Raw genomic sequence first — 14625 nt, 5'->3', positions numbered from 1 at the left:
GCCAGTAAAGTCAATAAACTACTACTACTGAGGATCACGTAAGAGTAATTCTTAAAAGACTAATTTGGCCGTCTCTTCAGTGTTGCCAAGTAATACTAGATATCATCGAAAGAGGATAAAATCACAATGCCATGTACTATAATAATAATAATAATAATAATAATAATAATAATAATAATAATAATAATAATAACGATGTCTTGCTTATTTACCACATTTCATCTTTATGTTGGGGAAGTGTTTTCTAAAAGATGTAATAATTTGTAAAAGAATATATTTTTCTTCTGGACCTCTCGCACATTATGTTAGTAGTTAGTAGGTTAGTGTATGATCTAATATTAAAATGTATTTTGTCTGACAACATTAAATTCATTGCTTTGATTAAACAATTTACGAATCACGAGACCTAACCTAAAAATATATTTTGTTTAATCACGTGAAATGATTAGTATGAATTCCGAAAACGAGTGCCACTTTGAAATGTATGCTTTAGAATATTTACTCCATTATTGTAATCAAAGTCTAAACAGGAAAGAAATTAATTAAAACGTGAAATGGTATTTCTGCCGATTACCCAAGGACATATATCACAATAAATATGTGATATTTATTTACCTACCTGACTCTAATCTTGAAATTGTAACCACAACACAATGCAACACATACAATAACTATTATGTATTTATATTAATACTGATATTAATTAATAATTACTAGTATGTTCAAATTTCACTAGCTTCTAGTAATGGGCTCAGATATCTAGAACAATTTGAATTTTCAGAATTTAAACTACTAATGGCTTGTGTCACTGCTGCCAACATAACAGTTATAAAATCACTACCAGTTGTAGTATTTCTCAGTATCGAAATTCGAAACGAAGTTGGCAAAAGAAAATTCAACCTGCAAACTAGAAAATCACCATAATCCACTAGCTTATGTAGTAATGGGGGAAAAATGGTTAGGTTTCACCCTCAGGGTATTAAGTAAGCTGACCCGGACTATATTCAGGGTAACATGGAAGGAGCATTTTATGGAAGAGAAAAAATAATTTTTAATTAGAGTGCGATATAAATATAGGCCTGCGTTTCTTTTTATTAATTAAAAAAACGAATTTGGAGAGACAAAATGTAATACTAAATAACGGAAAATTTAAATGTAAGTGTAGAATATAAAAGGAAATATAATTTATACAAGTTAAATAATGTTACAAAAATATAAATTACGATCTCAACCAGTCTAGTATTAGTCTACATGTAATTACACTATGCAACACTGAATTCCTCACAGATATAAATACATCAATTACCATGTTCTCGGATCCACAGAATACGAAAATGATATTGATTTTTGCGTATCACCTAACAGTGTTGAGATATTGCTATCGACCATATAGCAGAAATGTTTGTTCCTGCGGGGGGGGGGGGGAGACGGCCGGCACTATTGTATCTGAATCTGGGTAACTTTCTCCTTCTTTATGGCAGTTTATTACTCTTAGAAGCTGTTAAATCACAAGGAATGTTCGGGTATACGAATTTTGCTGGTGTCTATTGTGAATAACATGAAGTAGTGTCTGGTAATTCTGCTTACATTGTGAGTAAATCATTATGACTGTATTATATTGTGAATAAATCGTTGTGATAGTGAAGTGGTGTTTCATACAGTGCTGTGTAGCAGAATTAAGATATTACGCTCACAAATAAGAGATCTGCTGAACGATGCTGTATTTGAGGGGACTCTCATTTCGGCTCAGCTTGCCTTTAAATCGGTTTGTGTGAATTTTCTGGTAAATTATAGAGCAGACAATAACAGATATTTGGTGGAAGACTTGTTGAGGGCTTAAGCTTAAATTAATGGACTGCAATATGACCCTTAACATTTACTTTCTCCATTTCCACTTGGATTTCTTCCCATCGAACTTGGGTGACGTCAGCGACGAGCATGGGAAAAAGTTTCATCAGAACATATTAGAAATGAAAAGGCGGTACAAAGGCAAATCAGCAGCGAACTTGCTTGCTGATTACTGCTGGCAACTTATCACAGATGTTTAGGAGGCATCTTATTGTCATAAGTCATCCAGGAAGTACTTTGCTATATTTTAGCTTACTTTGTTACATAAAATACAATTGTATCATTATTAGAAAAATACATTTGGTTGTTTTGGATAATGTATGATTTAGTTAAGATGGATGGAGTGATTCTAGCAATATCATTGCTAAAACGTCTCTAAAAACGAAATATGAATACACAGCAATATTCGAATTGTGAAAAATTGAATACGTCCTCACAAAAAATTGTGTATATACTTTTAAATTCGAAATGGTGGCAGTTCACTACGCAGTGATGAAGCGTTTTCCTCGTAACACATAAACTTCTTAAGTTTTCATGTTGTCTCTCTTTTATTTTATTGCTGAATCTCATGTTTACAATATCATGATCTTTCAACTACATTCCTTAATAAATAAAATCTTTTTTATTTTATGTTAGAACAAAATACTGATATTTGACCATTTTTTAAAATGAATTTATTTTTTTATCAGCAATCTATCAAAGGTAGAGAAGTGATTTTGCATCATACTGTAAATATGACATGCATAAATACACACAAAAAATCTCATCACCGAATGTTGGATACTTTTTCAGTTATGAGATAAACGCTTCATCACTGCAGAGTGACTTTTGAATTTTGAAAAAAAAAAAAAAAAAAAAAATATATATATATATATATATATATATAATTCTTTTAAATCTTAAAAATATTTTTATCGTATAGCAGAAGGACAATGTTTTACACATACCAATTTTCATTATTGTACAAGATACAGTAAAGGAGGAAAAATGTTGAATATTTCCAAAATTTTACTCCTTTAAGCTGTACCTAACCCCTTAACGCATGAGCTATCTCACTCGATTTATAATGAATTCTGTCAGAGAATCATTAGCACAACAATCTCGCCCTGCTAATCTACGAAGAGTGCAAATAGCGAATAAACCATATCCATATATTCGTCAATGTAGAATTCAATTCCACAAAAACCTTTACACCGGCATCAATATAATACTCATATAATGGCGATTAAGCTCACAAAATATATCACGCACGCGTAATAGTGGTCTGCGAAAACCCATGAGTACATAAATGCTGTTGCGAACTTATCATTATCATCATCATCATCATCATCATCGACTTGGTGGTTATTTGGTCCGACCAGTATTCACGCTGGGGCCATTGTTAACAAGCATTAGACATACAGAGACATTCACTTGTAAAATTGTAGTATCAGTACGGTACAAGAAAAGTAAAACACACCTACCCATAAGTCATGGGGAAGATTAATAATAATGATGATGATAATAATATTAATAATAATAATGATAATAATAATTTATTATTCGTTATAATAGTAATAATTTATTATTATTATTATTATTATTATTCCAACTTTATGGGAATTTATATCACAAATTACTTAATCAAGTATGAACTGTTACGCAGTATCTATTGATGCTAGTTATTACTCAAAATTCTTTAAAGAAGTGTCTCTCTACATTAGGCACACAATAAGAGACAGCGGATTTTCGGTCCCAATACTAAACGTTAGGTGTACGTCAGTTGCAGGAAGGTCATTGAACTCTTTGCTAAGTTCCCTCCGAACATCAAGGAACGTGACGTCTTGTCGCTGTGTAGGGATCGAAAATCCGCTTTCTGAATGTCAGCCCGCTTGTTTAGATATATGGCCGGATACTACATACATTTTTCAAAATACAGCAGCTATAACCTTGCATACAATAATTTATAAAATTCTCTACTTGCGTGTATTTTGTAAGTAGGCCTATTCCACAGACCAGTATTAGAAATGCGAGAGGGTAGACTTTCTTTCACTATGATGATAATGTGCATTTTTATTCTTGCATTGTTCGTTTCTTCGAAGTTTTAATATCATTGTTTTTTTTTATTATCGTAATTATGTCTTTTTAAATAAATACATTCACAATATCAACTACTGGCACAGTCAAGTAAAGACATCTTTGTATGTCAATAATTGGAATAGGGTTATTTAAATCTGACAATTGAATACCGAAACGATGTTTGTGTTTTAAATTATTACGAAACATAGGTATACGTACTCTATTAACTTTCCACACATACTTTATATAGGGACACACTGGCAAGGGAAGTGTTTATGATCCCATGTCGAAATCTCCCACAGAACTGCGCACACTTGCTTAATATACTACTGTAAGCTTAGGAGTATGGAAATTTAATTGTAATGCTGCATTAAGAAATGACTCGCACTTAGAGTAGGCCTAGTAGCACAGTCTAGTATATACAGTCAAGAAGCTTGAGTTGTTGAGAGTACTAGGAACAATAGACTGTGCCGGTACTATTTCGCATTGTCTCTGATGAGGCGATATTAGCGATTCTAGTGGTTAGCAACTATTTTTTATTTATTTTTATTGGGTTATTTTACGACGCTGTATCAACATCAAGGTTATTTAGCGTCTGAATGAAATGAAGGTGATAATGCCGGTGAAATGAGTCCGGGGTTCAGTACCGAAAGTGACCCAGCATTTGCTCGTACTGGGTTGAGGGAAAACCCCGGAAAAAACCTCAACCAGGTAACTTGCCCCGACAGGGATTCGAACCCGGGCCACAGCAACTATCTATGGATGCATATTCCCTACGTATTGAGCTTCGTGACAGTATATACTAGACTGTGGTAGTAGTGTCACCTTCTTCCGTGAATCTCCACTCTGCCGTAGTCCAGCTGAGAGAACTATTCATTCAAGGCCGAAGGTTACTCGACTTTTCCATAACAACTAATTAAAGCTTCAATTTCATAACTTTACAGTTAGAATGGGCAGTTATTTTTTTATATTTATCCGTCTGCTGTAGATATCTAACAATGTTCCAAGTTAGAACGCTGGTTCCGACATGACCTCATTAAGAGGTCGCTTGAGTTTTATAATTAAAGAGAACCTAAATAATCGCCTCCTTTTATGCAATTTGTATAAACTTACAAATTCTCACTCTGTTCCTATGATCATGCTTTGATCTGTTGCAATCGTAACGAACAAAGGCTTTGCCGCAAATCTAATATGATGGCTTCAAGTTGTGATTTGTATTTTTTTCACTTCTCTAATTTGTAGGTTTTTTAAACATGTCCTATCTCGTATTTCAGTTTAGTTACAATCATTATAATCTTAAAGTAAGTACTGATTTGTATTTTTTCAATTCTCTAATTTGCCGGTTTTTTTAACATGTCCTATATCTCGCCTCTCAGTTTAGTCACAATCTTTATAATCTTAAAGTAAGTACTGATTTGTATTTTTTCAATTCTCTAATTTGTCGGTTTTTTTAACATGTCCTATATCTCGCCTCTCAGTTTAGTCCCAATCTTTATAATCTTAAAGTAAGTACTGATTTGTATTTTTTCAATTCTCTAATTTGACGTTTTTTTTAACATGTCCTATATCTCGTCTTTCAGTTTAGTCACAATCATTAGGCCTATAATCTTAAAGTAATTACTGATTTGTATTTTTTCACTTCTCTAATTTGTCGAGTTTTTTTTAACATGTCCTACATATCGTCTTTCAGTTTAGTCACAATCATTATAATCTGAAATTAAGTAGTGATTTGTATTTTATCACTTCTCTAATTTGTCGGTATTTTAACGTGTCCTATATCTCGTCTTTCAGTTTAGTCACAGTCATTATAATCTGAAAGTAAGTAGTGATTTGTATTTTTGTTCACTTCTCTAATTTGTCGGTATTTTAACATATCCTATATCTCGTCTTTCAGTTTAGTCACAATCATTACAATCTGAAAGTAAGTAGTGATTTGTATTTTTTTTCATTTCTCTAATTTGTCGGTATTTTAACCTATCCTATATCTCGTCTTTCAGTTTAGTCACAATCATTATAATCTGAAAGTAAGTAGTGATTTGTATTTTTTTTCACTTCTCTAATTTGTCGGTATTTTAACATATCCTATATCTCGTCTTTCAGTTTAGTCACAGTCATTATAATCTGAAAGTAAGTAGTGATTTGTATTTTTGTTCACTTCTCTAATTTGTCGGTATTTTAACATATCCTATATCTCGTCTTTCAGTTTAGTCACAATCATTACAATCTGAAAGTAAGTAGTGATTTGTATTTTTTTTTATTTCTCTAATTTGTCGGTATTTTAACCTATCCTATATCTCGTCTTTCAGTTTAGTCACAATCATTATAATCTGAAAGTAAGTAGTGATTTGTATTTTTTTTCACTTCTCTAATTTGTCGGTATTTTAACATATCCTATATCTCGTCTTTCAGTTTAGTCACAGTCATTATAATCTGAAAGTAAGTAGTGATTTGTATTTTTTTTTTTCACTTCTCTAATTTGTCGGTATTTTAACATATCCTATATCTCGTCTTTCAGTTTAGTCACAATCATTATAATCTGAAAGTAAGTACTCATCGTATTTCCCAATTAACATTTGTCTGATTATGAGAATTTTACAATCCATGTTGAGAATTTTTGTTAACCGATAAATCGAATCCTGATATAATTTTAATACGGTTTTAAGTTTCAATCCTAATGATAAGTCATTAAGACTGAAACTTAAAACCATATTAAAATTACATTGCAACGAAAAGCTGAAAATGTTATAATTTCGATAACATATTATTACATAAAATATTACAGCTCAATTAATGAATCGCTTATGCTTGCAAATTGAATTAATCTGTTTGCTGTGTATTTTTTGTATTTTTGTAGAGCCACCAGTCTCGCCTGCCTGCTGATCCGGACCTGCGCTCGCAATTGGATTACATTCCTGCTTGGTCTGATTACCTGATTGGCATTTTTTCCGAAACTTTCCCCAATTGTAAGACAAATGTCAGGTAATCTATGGCGAATTCTCGGTCTCACATAATCTCGTCAAAAAATTATGTAACTTGACTTGTTCCCCATCTTAAAATTTCAATGCTAATGTAAGATCTATGGAATACAATAAATGAAATTTAACATGAAATACTATATATAACATTATTGTGGAACAGCTTTCAATTAGCATTACATAAATGTTCAAATTTAATTAAACAAATTTTTTTAAAATAACGCGCACAACATATAAATCGTAGATATAGCCTCAAACTTACGCATTTAGTATATGCAAAATAAAAATGAACATTTTATTTTTAGATTTTCTTATTTGTATGATTTTTAAATATGTATTTTCGTTTTCGTATATGTTATAACATTTAGCTAAGTACTGGAATTAAGTATAAAAGCAAATACCAGAGTCCCTCCAATTATAACAAATGACAAAAAACGTTGAAATCAACTCTTGCTTAATTAACGCAGAAGACTTGTTTGTAGTGAAACATAATAAAATTAGTTCCTTCAAATGAATCACAACTGTTAATATACATTTTAAAATTTTCGTCATTAAGGATAGGAATTTCTATAATAACCAAGTTTTATACAGCATTAATAGATTTAACTAAGTTTGAGAATAATGTCTTAGAAAGAAACCAGCAGGAATGTTTAAAATATCTGATATCCGGGGAATACTTCCATCAAAACATTACATACGGCCTAATTTTTTTTTTTTTTGTTTAGTTAGAAAGATTTAGACTCAGCATCTTATCTTATATCGTTCTTGACAATGCCCCATTAAACTTAAAATGTAAAAGTGACAACCACTTTTACCAAAAACAATTAAGTTATGCAAAGATATTTAAGAACCTATGTAAAGAGAACCGGTTGAGCTATGTGTTTTACCATGTGGAACTGTGTTCTCTCTACACCAGCGGTGACCAAATTGGGTATCGTGATTATATCGTGTAATCAAAGACATTCATACTAATAAGGGGAGTTTCCTGTACATTGCTCTGTCTCGCTCACGTACTGAAGATAAGCAGTGTCGGTACCATGTCGCTCTACAAACCCTCTTTCTCTACGAGCAGGAACAGAAGGTTTCGTACAGAACGGGAAGAGGAATTTATTCGCTGTTCTGTCGGAGAAAATGTAATATGTTGCTTTGCTCAACGGTTCAATTAGTAGTATTTAGAAGCGACATTACAGGGCATTACGCTGAATACGCAGGCATAATCATCATAATCTGAAAGTAAGTACTGATTTGTATTATTATTATTATTATTATTATTATTATTATTATTATTATTATTATTTATCAGCAAGTGTTACCATAATTCTTATATACGTGCCTCAAAATATAGGTCTAAATCTTCTTTTGAAGGATAAAATAATTACTACGCTATATCTCTATTTTATTTTTTTTTAATCTTTAGATGACTATTATAAGTTATTTACTAGTTATTGATTTAATAATAATAATAATAATAATAATAATAATAATAATAATAATAATATAAGGAAAATGATTGAATATTACGTGCTAGTGTAGTAATGAAACGAGCTATTAAACTCCAAGAACTGAAATCAGCCTTAAATCATCGTCATGAAGAGAAAGATGACAAATAAATGTAAGGAACCCAGCTATCTAGTGGCAAACGAAATAGTTCGTTCTCTTAAGCCTTCCAACGAAGGAGATAAAAGCATAATGATCAAGATGGCTGAAATAATTTGTCCAATGAAAGCTGTTAATTAATTTTGAAAATCTGCGCATTTCTCGACTAAATATTCAGAAGAGAATTCAGGAAATTTCTGATTGTGTTCATGAGTAATATTTAAAGAAAACAAGAAAATTTGTAGGCCCCTATATTTTTAATTGGTTCTTGATGACAGTAATGACATTAATGATACAGCAAAGCTTGCGATTTTTATTCGCGGGGTTGATGAATAAATCAATGTTAGTGCAAGAACCACCACTGGTTGTAGTTATCGTGCCCTGTACCTCTTCCCCGTCTCCTTACCTCTTAGACTTTTTCTCGCGTGTAATCACTGCCGTTCGAGTTTTGGTCACCGCTGCTTCACACCCAGAACACCACTGGACTAGAGAATAAGGTAAGCCTATTGAGGTCCAAGCGCCAATTGCTCAGCTTCATACAGGGCAGGCCTTAATGCTCCACTAGCCAATATCGCAGTTATGAGTCGATCAACTTTCAGCTTTGCGATTCGAACCCCTCCTGGGCATGCAGGATTGTCCGTTGTGGACATAATGTCCTGTTTTGTATTAGACGGGGACCCATCGTCATATTTACTTCACACCATGATTATCTCGCCAAATGCAGATCTAGTATATTATAAGGTTTAAAATAGCCTGTGTTGTAATGGAATTCGAATTCAAATTAAGTACAGAGTTACATGATGTTGCTTTACTTCAATGTCGTGACTAATTACGATATTAATGAAAGGAATATAATAAACTATATTTAAATCACGAAGTCAGGCCAAGAATGTCTTACAATGAAGAACGTTGTCAATTGATTCCGATGAAATTGCAGGTCGTCCCAATGATATTTTAGAATTGCTTTCAAAATTCTAATATTTTACAATTCAATTTAAATTCAGAAGTAGGAAAAGAGAGAGGGGCAGGCAGGCAGGCAGACAGACAGACGGACAGACGAAGAGAGACAGTAAAGAGAACATAGACATAGTGTGTTGCTTAGTAAGTAGCCTACATAATGTACATGAGTATAATAGCACGTGTTTACTGAGTGAGTGTTCGCAATGAATAAGCAAAGCATTGGAAGGTAGTTTATCTTCAATGACATTATAGTACGATGTATTTCATTATGGTAATTACAGAACAACTAATGAATCATGATAACTGAATTGCTTATTTCATAAACCAGTCAAGCGCCAAGTTAGCCAATTCTGGGAAAATAAAAAAAAACTGTCTAGCATCAGACTAAATGGTTTGATAGTGGTTTTAATACTTTTTTGCTAAAAGTATGTATATTTCAATACTTTTTATCTAGGGAAAATTATTTTGTGCGTTCTAACTTAGCTGTAAAAAATACAAAAAAGTTTTTCACTTAACTGGTTTCTGCAATAAACGAGTGGTACAAACGTATTTTTATGGCATAATTCTCGAATTGTTTAGGATTTTGTTATAAACTCATATTTTTTAAAGGAAATGTATAATGTCTTTAGGGGTAGTATTTTCAAGCAATAACTAACAAATTCTCCCTAATCTGTTATGTGAAATACCATGGATTTTCATAAACACATTCTTGCAAACATGTTTCAGTACACCACCAGTCCTTAAATTATAATTGTAAGAATTAGATCTTTTAAAAATGCCTTCATGAACATTTTCATTGCCTAACTCTTGCTCTGGACCTTTTTTTACGTATACGCTTAACTTCAATAACCTCAACCAAAGTCTGAATATAGGTATCTTGAAAGTTTTTATTTTCAAGGGAATGAAAATACCTTCATGTTTCATTTATCACTGTCTCATTAATGTTTAAATAATATTTCGCATTGCACTTACAAGTGGGAATGTCGGGTTTGGTTTTCTGAGGTACTTCCCTGCCTGAATAAGAAACTCAGCCTTCTCCTTTTATTCTTGCATTGCGAATAGTATTATTTTTATAAGCGTTTTCGTTTACCACTCCTCGTTTCCTTTTAGGTACAAGTTCGTCTTCTGAACGCTGAGACATTTCACTACGATATAGGTCTAAATTGTTATTAAAAACACTATTCTAACCACAAAACACTTTTTCAATCAGTTGGTCACAAAACTATGAACACAAAAAGTATCCGCAGTTTATTGCAGAAACCAGCCAAGCGCTGTTGCTTCACTGGTTTCTGACCTAAACACGAAATTCAACGTAATGCCTGGCCATTATGGGAGGACGTCATTTGGCTGTTTACAGCACTAAAATGTACGTATAACCTCGTAGAACATTATGCCGCCATTAATTGATTTTTTCTTGATTTAGCGTTTGACTGATTTCTGAAATAAGCGATTCACTTATCATCATTAGTACAGGGACTGATGGCAGGCTTATGTGAGGGCGTCAATGAACCTTCGGGTTCCTTAAAAGCCGTAAGTAGGTATAGTAATTTGATTTTTCTGTATCTTTGAAGATATAGCTCCCTCGATTTGTTCCGTCCGGTCTCAGTTCCATACTTTTTGAGTACGGTTATGTTTTCTATTACCTCGTGGTTGATGCTGCATCGCTAATTTACCTATTCTAGTCATTTACTTAGATTTGCACGGCGTGATATTTCCACTTTTGTCGGCATTAATATCAAATTTAGCTATGAGGTGACATCTTTATTTATAATTCTGTTTTTCAGTCCATTCGCATGGGGATGCGCGGTAACGACTCGGTTAAGCCGTTGCGCTGAAAGCCGGAATGCTGTGGGTTCGATTTTTTTTAGTAGGTCATTTTACGACGCTTTATCAATATCTCAGGTTATTTAGCGTCTGAATGAGATGAAGGTGATAATACCGGTGAAATGAGTCCGGGGTCCAGCACCGAAAGTTACCCAGCATTTGCTCATATTGGGTTGAGGGAAAACCCCGGAAAAAACCTCAACCAGGTAACTTGCCCCGACCGGGAATCGAACCCGGGCCACCTGGTTTCGCGGTCAGACGCGCTGACCGTTGCTCTACAGGTGTGGACCTGTGGGTTCGATTCCGATTCTCTAGTGATATATCATAATTGAGTAGTTAATATTCTAGAATATAAATAAAATAATCGCTCTAAGTAAAATAATTACATCACATAAAGGGCACCTGCCTGAAAGGACTTAACATTATAATTTCCATAGAAGAACGAATAATAGTGAGACCTGGAATGAGATGGGACTTGCTGCTGCGTAAGTGGGAAATATTGTTAAATACCCGATCCTTGGATGGAAGAAGATGATGTTGATGATCTAGAATTTTCGCCCGCACTATAGTCCTGGGATTCACTCAGCGCCTAACAGAAACGCGTACCAGGGTTATTTCTATAGGGATAAAGAGATCAGCACGTAGGATACTGCTGTACGGGCTGTTTAGCATACTACTTTTCATCTACAAGAGATCTCACATATTCAAAGTTGACATACAAACATTTTAATACATTATTAATATACACATTTTTTTCTTGAATACAATATTTTTACGTGCTTCACATTTTATCTACTAATTCAATTTGGCATACTTATCGTTTGAATACTATTAATTTGTATAGTATTCATTTGACATATTGCGTATAATGTACTGACATTAAAATAAAAATGAACATAACAAATTACAAAGTAAAATTGTGGCCACATGTTCTTAAGTAATCCAAAATGTGTCTCTCATCCTTATGTTGTTATCTTTGGGCTATATGTTGTAGTCTTCTGATATAACAATCCCCTAAAACAGAAGTTCTAACTTTTTGAGATTGCGCCGTCCTTCACATGTCAGATTTCTCCGTGCGACGTTCTTGTACCGGGGGAAAAAATACTCAAATTAGATTTGGTGGTATTTTTTTTAAAGAACATAGTTGTTTAGCTTTCCTTACCAGCTTGCAAAAATATAAAATTGGAATAAAATAAATATCTACACGTAGTGAAAACTTGCATGTCATGTTTCACTATAGGTTGCATTATAAATTATTTTAATTTTACCTTATAACTATGACGCCCAAAACATAGACCGACGAGCACCAGGGCATCGCGACCCACAGTTTGGGAACCCCTGCCCTAAAATATAAATGTTGCCCCCCCTTTCTTGTTGTTTCTTCAAATTCACTCTCCGAAACCTCTATAATTTTTAAGCAAAGACGAGTAACTTAGAAACTATAAAAGGAACTATTAACAATGTGCACAATTATTCCAGTAGAGTATGTCAAAATATGGTATGTGAATGTACAAATGAAAGAAAGTAGTTATATGTCAGAAAAATTATACCTAAAAGGTTGTGTCAAATTAAATTAGATGAAAAATAAATAAGCCAAATACTTGTGTGTAAAATATTTTGTGTCAAATTATTTTATGTCAAATAGCAGTAGGTAAAGTGCAGTACATATGTCAATCCACCCGGAACCGGATACTGCTACTCATTGCCCACTGCCTCAGGTGATGAAAGCCTTATATTCTTATAATATCTCGTCACCAAGGGGAGACGGGTGAAATTATGGTCATTTTCGATCAAATCACAATTTTTGTGAAAAATGAATCAGTAATCTCTTATTTACATGTTACCTAAGCTTCAGTACTCTGTGGGGCTTGAAAGCAGGAAAATTACGTCATATTTAAATGGCTGCGCTCTTGAAGCTGAATTCCATGCGAACTTTACATGCTGTTTTCTCGCACTTTTTTTTTTTCCAGCATACTTCGTCATGTTCAAAATGTAAAGGCTTTTACAATTTTGATGCTGGGAACATGGAATTTTTACTGCATGTTCTATAGGCCTTAAGAAGTAGTTAACAAAACACAAATAGAATTTTTATAAACTAAATATTTTGGAAATTAAACAATAAAATACATTTAGTGGACATTGAAAATTTAAATTTTGAAGTTGCATTAGTTAAAAAAAATTCCTTCCATGTATAGATGTAGGCCTAAATTTAAAATTCAGGATATCTAGTTATTTTCTCACCATATCAGAGATGTCGTAAACAAGTCGTGCATAAAACTTAAATTTTCAAGAGAAGACATATTTTTAATATATGCATTTTTTTTTTCAAATTTGAATAACTCAAAAACCATTCATATGATCATTATGAAATTTATATGCAAGAATACTTAAAGGAAGGGGATGAGGAGTATAAAATACGAAGTCAAATTTCACCCATCGCCTGTTTATGGGATACCTTTGCCTTTTCCTGACCATTTGCGAATTGCGAAAATGTTATTGTCTGAACTACCTTTCATGAATTACTCAAAATTAGCAATCATAAAAAGAACGAATACTGCTATTAACCTATGGAGTTTAATGTGTGTGTCCTATTATAGTTCTTCCAATAATTGTTCCACAAAATTTCTAATAACGATATAATTTTGCAAGCATATCCTAATCATTAACTGTATATAACTATACTTACTGAACAACTGAATCTATGACACAGAGTCTGCTCACAAATATACAGATCGAGATATTATCTGGCTTAAAAATTCTCGAGAAGCGGCTCTTTTGAAGCCATTTTAATATTTGCGAACATAGCCTAATTAATACGAGTAAGTGACTATGTGCATTTCAGAAATTGAAATGTATATAAAAAATATTAGCTTACAGCATTTGGTTTGATCGAGATCTACCCCCACCCAAAAAAAAAAAAAAAACAAAATAAAAGGTGAGAGGGGGGAGATTTGTGGGAAAGTGCAGTGTCCTCTTTCACCTCGGAGAGGGATTTAACCCTTTGCTTTCATCTTATGCTTAATATGTTCCTTTACAACTAGTACTCTCTCCTCTTTTAATTGCGCAGTACGTTGAGCCACATGGCGCATGAAGAGGGGGTTGAGCCCCGCTCCGCCCAATCTGCCTCATTGCCCCCTCCTCCGCCCCGCACTTGCTCTCGGTACACAGCACAACTCCGACCAACTAGCCCCAAGCACTTCAAAGTGCCCCTCTGATGGAAAAATCGATTCAGGCATACGCTGTGTTTTGTGAAGAGATGAATCACTCATCCCGCTGATGGAGCAAACATGCCATTGCGCAACTACGCATTGTTCTTAAGGAGTCAACTGCTGGCTGTGCCACAATTTCTTTATAATGTCGCACT

The 14625-nt window shown here is 33.5% G+C and overlaps 1 protein-coding gene across 1 annotated transcript in view; it reads right to left on the bottom strand.

Moving 5' to 3' along the window:
• LOC138701470 (protein doublesex-like) overlaps positions 1-14625 on the bottom strand; it is a 1083736-nt gene that overhangs the window by 20508 nt on the left and 1048603 nt on the right. The gene's annotated exons all lie outside the window — the stretch shown is intronic.

Source organism: Periplaneta americana, chromosome 6 (assembly GCF_040183065.1).
Source record: "Periplaneta americana isolate PAMFEO1 chromosome 6, P.americana_PAMFEO1_priV1, whole genome shotgun sequence".
NCBI lineage: Eukaryota > Metazoa > Arthropoda > Insecta > Blattodea > Blattidae > Periplaneta > Periplaneta americana.
Note: the sequence above shows the minus strand (reverse complement) of the source record. Positions and strands in the feature narration are given on the sequence as shown.